Raw genomic sequence first — 9,451 nt, 5'->3', positions numbered from 1 at the left:
GGGGGTAAATTCAGAACAGAAATGCGGAGACATTTCTTCAGCCAGAGAGTGGTGGGCCTGTGGAATTCATTGCCACAGAGTGCAGTGGGGCATGGGACGCTAAATGTCTTCAAGGCAGAAATTGATAAATTCTTGATGTCACAAGGAATTAAGGGCTACGGGGAGAATGCGGGTAAATGGAGTTGAAATGCCCATCAGCCATGATTAAATGGCGGAGTGGACTCGATGGGCCGAATGGCCTTACTTGCGCTCCTATGTCTTATGGTCTTATGGTCTAACTCCACTTCTTTCTAGACATTTCCATGACAAAATTTGCAAGTCCTGTTGAGTTTGCGTATTTTATTAGGCACAGGCATGCCTTTTTCACAATCAAAAATGTGTTGCTGGAAGACATTCCAGCATTCAAGGAGCAGAAGAATTGCTGTTTCGGGCACCAGCCCTTCATCAGGAATGAAATGTGGCTGTGACCGCGAGTTTGTTTGAAGAGCTTCAGGGCAGTGGAGAGAACTTTGGTGGGAGGGTGGGGGTACAGTGAGAGAGGGATTCACTGAGATCTTTGTAGAGAGAGGAGGAGAACTTCTTCAAGGTAGGCATCCTTGGAATAGGCTTTGCAGTTCGGTTAGAATAAACTAGGAGAAAGTGAGGACTGCAGATGCTGGAGGTCAGAGTCAAGAGTATGTTGCTGGAAAAGCACAGCAGGTCAGGAAGCATCTGAGGAGCAGAAGAATCGGTGCTTCAGGCACAAGCCATTTCGAGCACCACCATTTCTGATGAAGAGCTTATGCCCGAAACATTGATTCTTCTGCTCCATGGATGCTGTCTGACCTTCTGTGCTTTTCCAGCAACATACTCTCGACTCTGATCTCCAGCATCTACAGTCCTCACTTTCCTCTTTTTCACAATCCCCAATATTACCTCCAACCAAAATTTTCTTAGAACCAGGTTCAAGAGGAAATATAAAATATTTCTCCAGCACTCACCCTGACACCCACTACACTTTCCATTTCATCTCATGTAATCTAATTCCCTCTGCCAATCCCCCTGGCCTCTCATACCTCTCACCAACTAAGTGCCTACTTCTACCCAACAACATTCTTTTCCTTTCACTTACCATGCCACCTCATTAACTATCCTGGATGCGTGCATTTCCCTCAACAGTCAAGAAGTTCTGCACCATCAGGAGAAACCAGCCCACTTGATTTGCATTCCATTTAACTTAAGAACTAGGAGGAGGACTAGGCAATTCAGTTCCTTGTGCCTGCTCCACCTTTTAATACAATCATGGTTGATCTCACCTGCACCTCAACTCCATTTTCCTGCCTGCTCTTGACAATCCTTTAACCTATTACTAACTAATAATCTGTCCATCTCTTCCTCAAATTTATTTAGTGTCCTGGTGTCCACCTCAAACTGGAGTAATGAATTCCACAGATAAATGATGCTTTGAAAGAGGCAATTCTACATTTACTACCCCTTATCCTAAAACTATAACCTCATTCAATCAGATCTCCTTTAATGCCTCCGAACCCCAGACGGTATCGGCCTAAACTATTCAATCGCTCTTCATAAGACAAACATCTCTGGATGATAGATCCCCATCTGAACTGCCTCCAATGTGACTACATTCCCTCCTCAAGTACGGGGACAAAAATTATACGCAGTGCTCCAGATGATGTTTCATTAATGGCTTATGCAGTTGATTAACACTTCCCTACTTATAAACTCCACTACTTTAGCAAAAAATGCCAAATATCCATTTGCCTTTCTTATTACCAGCTGTGCCTGCATTTCAGTTTTCTGATTCATGCACAGTTATACCCAGATCCCTCTGCACTGAAGCAGTCTGAAGTTTCTCTCTTTTTACATAATAAGATGCCTTTCTATTCCTCCAACCAAAATGGATAATTTCACACTTATCCACATAAAATGATATTGGCCAAAATGTGGCCCATTCACTTCACTTATCTACATCCATTTATAAATTATTTATTTGTTCATTACAACTTACTTTCCCACTAATTCAAAAATTTGGCTGCAATACGTTCTATCTCTGCATTCAAGTCAATAATATAGACTGTAAATAGTTGAAGCCGAGGACCAAGATCTGTGGCATCCAGGTCAACCAGAAAAAGTCCCATTTATCCTGACTCTCTGCTTTCTGTTGGTTAGCCAATCCCTCCACCCAAACTATGAAATTACCTCAAACCCCTAGTGATCTTATTTATTTATTAACTTCTTGTGGGCCACCTGATTAAATGCCTCCTGGAAGGATTCCCATTACCCACTTTGCTTGTTACATCTTCAAAAAAGTCAAGTATTACATAGCATTCATCAAAACATGCTGACTCTGATGGATTGCATTTTGACTTTCCAATTTTCCTGTTATTACTTCCTTAATAGTTTAACACATTTAACATTCACTTCCTCCACCATCAATGCACAGTGTCAGTAATGTATGCCATCTACTGCTCTATAACAACTCACAAAGCTTCCTTACATTGCACATTCCCAAATCCACAATCTTTATCACCCAGAAAAATAATGACACCACTTACTTGGGTTCATGAATGTATATTTTTGCCTCTAATATTTCACCTGGTGTGTCAATTATTTTTCTTTATTTCTTAATGAACCTCTTCACAGATGTTATTACATACCTCTAGTCAAGTGGGACTGGCAATTCTTATCTTATCTATCATAACTCAAGAGCCAGACATTGATAACATGGCACTGAGAAGTCCAAGAGATATTTCTTATAGCAAACTGTTATATACAAACATTACATTCACATGTACATGAGAATCTGTGCAAGTATCAGACTATTTGATTAGAATCATAGAGATTAACAGCACAGAAAAGACCCATCAGCTTGTCGTATCTTCTTCAATCAAAAATGACAATTTGACTATTCTAATCCCACATTCAAGCCCTTGGCTCATAGCTTTGTATGCCTTGGCATTGCAAATACTATCAAATTACTTATTAAATGTTATAAGGGATTCTGCCTCCAGCACTGTTACAGGTAGTGAGTTCTAGATTCTCACTATTCTGCAGGTGAAAACATTTTTCCTCACATCTCCCCTAAACCTTCAGCTTCTTCCCCTAAATCTACAGCCCCTGGTTATTGATCCTTCCATAAGGGGAAGAGTTTATTCATGTGTACCTTATCTATGTCCATCAATTTTGTGCATCTTAATTACGTGCCCTCTCAATCTCCTCTAATCTAAGGGGAACAATCCTAGTCTGTCCAAACTTTCTGAATCTACCTAGCTGAGGCAACATCCTGATAAACCTCCTCTGCACCCTCTCCAGTATTATCACATCTCCTCCCCCTATAAAGTGGATTCCAGAACTGCACACAAGACTCTAACTCTGGTTTAGCCAAAACTTTATACAATTCCAGCATAATCTCCCTGTTCTTAAATGCTATACCTCAATTAATAAAGATAAGTATACCATTTGCCATTTTAACCACTTTATTAACTTGTCCAGATACCATAAGGAAACCAGTGTACATGCATACCAAGGTTCCTCAGATCCGGTGTAAAATCACAAAATGCCAAATGCCAAAGCTATGTCTTGTGCTAAACGTTGAGGTGTTGTGTTGAGCAAGTGGCAAAGTTTTCACACCAAAAGCAATTGATTTTCATCTTGCCTGTCAGCAGTTGATTCACCTTGAAAAGTGTACCCTTCTTGGGGACAAAATATCACAGAAGGAAAGATTCTGCAAACAAAACCTGCTTGAAGGAATCAAATAAATTTTGAATCAAAGACCTAAGGCAAGACATTGATCATTTTGTGACACATAGGGGATGTCCTTCTCAAGCACATTTCTCAAGTGGAGACAACTTTTCTATGAATTTGGCAATATATAAAGTTTGGAAAAGGAACTTAAGGCAATTTTGCAGGTCCTCTTTATTTGTGGGGTTGGCATCTGCTTTATATCCTCAATCTTGCTTGCTTTGGGATGGACTCTGTCGGAACTGAAAACATTTTTCTGGCTGATGTGATGTGGTATTTTGTACTATCAATCAGAAAGACCAGCTCAAGGTAAGGTAGAACTCTTGGATTAACAGACTCCAATAACTGCCAATCCACGTTATTGCATTTCTGCCATCAAACGATGAACATTATGGTCATACCGTGCTGTTGCCTGAAAGACAGACCAAATGGCAACCATTGGAAGCAGCACCATTGAGCTCGCATCCTAAATGTTGTGAATTCTTGGGATTCAGACCAGCCAAGGTCAGCTCAGTAGCCCTGCTTCACATCCTGCTTGGAAAAGAACCTTATTTCAGATGATTTAGGATTGAATACTTCCAAAGTCATAGTGTTATATGGACAGCTTTAAAGTGAAAGGTTGAGGTGCCTTGGTCTAGGCATACTTCTTAAGTATAGACATAATGGAGCCAAACTATTCTATGTGATCATCGATCTTCCAAATTATACCATTTCATTCCATCTCCTTCAATTCTGCTGAAGGCTTCTGAATATGCTGACTGCACTTCTTTGGAGAATCAATGAATGGGATTCTATCTGGCTACTGGACTTAGAAGAAAGGGTGCTGGTAAGAAAGGACCGAGGAGGATTCTGGGAGAAGTCAGTTCAGTCACCAAGACTAAAAAGGGATTGCAGAAGACAAGTATTCATCAAGAGGAAAAGTATCCAACAGAGCTAGTGAGAAAACAAAGGTTTCTGGGAGACATCAGCACAGTCACCACGAATGAGAAGGGGATTGAAGACATAGGCTTGGCTGGTCAGAAACTAGTGTTGCACACTGAATGAATGAGTAGTGCCTGCAGAAAGATAATGGTGTTTCTTTTTGTCGTTGTAGCCTGCTAGGAATAAACAGTGGTATGGGAGACATGAGTTTAGTGATTAATGAATTAGATTGTGCATTCAAATTGTTGTCTGTAGCTCTTAAGGTTTGATTTGGCAGGAGAACTTGGCTCAGAGGAATGCTCCTCCTGCAATATGGAGCAGAAACCACCAACTGATCAGCTTATAGATTTTAGACAATTTATCTTTTGGAGTATTCATAATGTCAGGAAGGAATGATATCCGATGCAGACTATGGTTTTTGTGTAGGTTGGAAGTCAGGGTTGATTCCCCAAAACAGGACACCTTTTATATAACATAAACTTACACAGACCAGAAGGTTAAAAAGTGTTCGGAGGAAGGACAGGTAGAAGGGTGGGAATGTTTAAACTAGGTTTAAACCATGAGTGATTGTGGTAAGAGAGCAAATACACATTGAGGGCAATCACAGTGTGAGTGAAAACATAAACCCAAGTGTTGTAGGTTTTGTTACAATTGGTGGGGGCAAAATAAAGTCAAAAAGTTAATAAAGTAAACAAGAAAGGGATGAAGTATTGGACTTGTGATCACATTGAATGCAAGGCATCTGACCTGAAAAGTCTTGCAATGGTTGATAGATTGGACATCATTAGTATCACAGAGGCAGGGTGGAATGATTCCAATCAATGGGAAATGTATCTGAAGGAATATAAAGTATTCAGAACAGGAGAGAAGGGGGTGGTGTGTAAGTATGACTGAACTCCAGCATGGAGACCCAGGCTGTCGAGAATATAAAATAAAAAAGGGAAGACAAGAAGCATGCTGAGTTGAATCAACATTGGCAGATGTAGACTATTGCTAGTTTGCTCCAGGACTCTTGTATTCATCCCATGCTCATCCTCAGCGTATCCTGAGTGAAGCTGGGAGCTGTTCCTTGAAAGTATGCGATAAACGAGTGAGTAATCTTCAATCTTAATCATTAAGAGATTTCAACTTCAAAGCAACGACTACTGGAAAATGCTCTTGTTATTTTGCACACAGAATGATCCCACATACAATAAATTTGATTAGAGATGCTTACTTTTGATGGCAGGATGGAATGTTGGCAGGATATCTGAAAGCTCCTTGAGGGGGAGCTCGACAAAACATGAGGCTTTTTAAAAATGTATTCATTTGTGAGGAGCGGGCATTGATATCTGTCCAGCATTTATTGCCCATCCCTAATTGCCTTTGAGAATGTCATGGTGAGCTGCCTTCTTGAACTGCTGCAGTCCACCTCCTGTTAGGGAGGGAATTCCAAGATTTTAACTCAGTGACAGTGAAGAAACGGCGATATATTTCTAACTCAGAGTGGCGAATGGCTTGGGAGAGGAACTTAAAGGTGGTGGTGTTTCCATATGTCTGCTGCCCTTGTCCTTCTAGATGGAAATGATCGTAGGTTTGGAAGATGCTGTCTGAGGATCTTTGGTGAACTTCTGGCGTGCATCTTGCAGATAATACACACTGCTGCTACTGAGTGTTGGTGGTGATGGGTCTGGAGGCTTGCGGATGTCGTGCAAATTAAGTGGGCTGCTTTGTCCTGGATGTTGGAGCTGCACTTATCTAGGCAAGTGGGGAGTATTCAATCATATTCCTGACATGTGCCTCGTAGATGATGGATTGGCTTTGGGGAGTTGGGAGGTGTGTTACTTGCTGCAGTATTCCTAGCCTCTGACCTGCTCTTGTGTTGATGTGGTAAGTCCAGTTGTGTTTCTGGTCAAGAATAACCACCAGAATGTTGACAGTGGGGGATTCAGTGATGGTAACACCGCTGAATTTTAAGAGGCGGTGGTTAGATTGTCTCTTATTGATGATGATCATAGCCTGGCATTTGTGTGGCACAAATGTTACTTGCCACTTGTTAGCCCAAGCCCGTTTATTGTACAGATCTTGTTGCAATTGGACATGGACCTCTTCAATATCTCAGAAGTCGCAAACGGCGCTGAACATTATGCAATTATCAGTGAACCTCCCTGATTCTGTCCTTATGATGGAGGGAAAGTCATTGATGAAGCAATTGAAGATGGTGGGGCTGAGGACGCTACCCTGATGAAACTTCTGCAGAGATGTTCTGAAGTTGAGATGAGTGATCTCTAACAACCACAACTATTTTCCTATGTGTCAGGTATGCCTCCAACCACTGGAGAGTTTGACCTTGGATTCCCATTGATTCCAGTTTTTCAGGAGGTCCTTGATGCCACACTCGGTTGAATGCAGCCTTGATTTTAAGGGCTGTCACTTTCACCCCAGCTCTGGAATTCAGCCCTTATGTCCATGTTTGAACCAAGGGTGTAATGAGGTTAGCAGCTGAGCAGTCTGGCGCAACCCAAACTCGACATCACTGCGCAGGTTATTGTTAAGTAGGTTCTGCTTGATATCACTGTTGATGACACATTCCATCCCATGTTATATGTTTGGGTTTAGCTGTTAGTTCTGAACCCAACACTCTGACTAAATGGTGACAATGTTCTTTTTTTCAGCAAGCTGACAGTGAACATGATAAAGCGATTGTTGAGAAAACTAGGGAGCTTCTCCGTTTCCAAGTTCTGAGAAGAAGGTAACACCCAGTGCACCTCCCCACCTTTGCCCCATTGACCTGCAAGCTATACCTTTTCAGATAACAACCTTCTCTTTTGAAAGCCATTGATTGAATCTTTTCAATGCACTCACGCAGTGCATTCCAGATCCTAACCACTCATTGAGTGTGAAGGTTGTTCCTCGTGTCTTTATTGCTTCTTTTGCCGATCACCTTCAATCTGTGCCCTCTGGTTTCTGATCCTACCATCAATGGAAATAGTTTCTCCCAATTACTTCTCTCAAAATCCCTCATGATTTGAACACTTCATTCATATCTCCTCAACCTTTTCTTTCCCAAGATGACCAGTTTCACCTTCTCTAGTCTATCCATGTAATTGAAATAACTCATCTCTGGAAATGTGATCATTAACCCCTCCTGCACTTTCTCCATTGTTTTCAAAGCCTTGATAAAAGGGGAACTGCACACGATGGTCAAGTTAATGCGAAAGCTGTGTTTTCCACCCCAATGATGGTGTTACCATATTGTGTTGCTCAGGACATGGTTGGAGGATTGTGAGTTGATGTGGGTGTACATTTTGTGAAGTGCAGTGACATTGTACGTGTGTGGAAGGCTGGTTGAGGTTGAATATTGAATGATGAAATGGATCAAGCAAATAGATTCTCTCACTCTCACATGCACTCGTGTATACACACACACACACTAATATATCAAGTCCCTCAGCTGTGCTGAGGGAGGGCACTTTCGAGGGCTCAGCCAATGAGGTCATATGGATAGAGCTCAGGAATAGGAAGGATGCAGCCACTTTGTTGGGATTGTACTACAGGTTTCCAAAAGCAAATGGATGATAGAGGGACAGATATGTGGATAGATTATGGAAAAATGTGAAAACAACACAGTTTGTTATGTTTTTAACTTCTCCCATATTGACTGGGACTACCTTAGTGCCAGAGACTTGGATAGGGAGAATTTGTTCGGCATGTCCAGGATAGTTTATTGAAACAAAATGTGATTAGTTTAACGAGGGAAAGGGTTGCACTAGACCTAGGAATGTAGAATGAGCAAGGCCAGATGATTGAAGTTTGATTGGGAGAACATTTCGGGAAAAGTGGCCATAGTTTAAGTTACTTATAAATAAGATCAAGAGTAGTCCTCAGGTGAAAGTATTAAATTGGGAGAAGGCTAACTACCATAATATTAGGTAGAAACTGGGGAATGCATATTAGGAACAGCTGTTTGAGGGTAAATCCACATCTGGCATCTTTTAAAGGCCAATTGATTAGAATTCAGGACCAGCATACTCCAGTGAAAATGAAGGATAAGAACAAAGACCAAAGAAAATTACAGCACAGGAACAGGCCCTTCAGTTCTCCAAGCTTGTGCCAATCCAGATCCTCTATCTAAACCTGTCGCCTATTTTCGAAGGATCTGTATCCCTCTGCTCCCTGCCCACTCACATATCTGTCCAGATACATTAGATTAGATTAGATTACTTACAGTGTGGAAACAGGCCCTTCGGCCCAACAAGTCCACACCGACCCGCCGAAGCGCAACCCACCCATTCCCCTACATTTACCCCTTTTACCTAACACCACGGGCAATTTAGCATGGCCAATTCACCTGACCTGCACATCTTTGGACTGTGGGAGGAAACCGGAGCACCCGGAGGAAACCCACACAGACACGGGGAGAATGTGCAAAACTCCACACAGTCAGTTGCCTGAGTCGGGAATTGAACCCGGGTCTCTGGCGCTGTGAGGCAGCAGTACTAACCACTGTGCCACTGTGCCACAATCTTAAATGATGCTATCATGCCTGGTTCTTCCATGTCCTCTGCATTCCAGGCACCCACCAGCATCTGTGTAAAGAACTTTCCACGCTAAGGATAGCAAGATTTAGGAAACTTGGATCACAAGAAAAGTTAAGAGCTTAGTCAAAAGGAAAATAATGGATAAATAAGGTTTAAGAAACTGAAGAATTACGCAGGTTAAAAGGTGCCATGAAATGTCTTTGGCAAACAGGATTAAGGAAAATTCCAATATGTTTTATATGTATATGAGGAGCGAGAGGATAGCCAGA

Source organism: Chiloscyllium plagiosum, chromosome 12 (assembly GCF_004010195.1).
Source record: "Chiloscyllium plagiosum isolate BGI_BamShark_2017 chromosome 12, ASM401019v2, whole genome shotgun sequence".
Lineage (NCBI taxonomy): Eukaryota > Metazoa > Chordata > Chondrichthyes > Orectolobiformes > Hemiscylliidae > Chiloscyllium > Chiloscyllium plagiosum.
The sequence above is the reverse complement of the archived record's forward strand: the minus strand, read 5'-3'. Positions refer to the sequence as shown.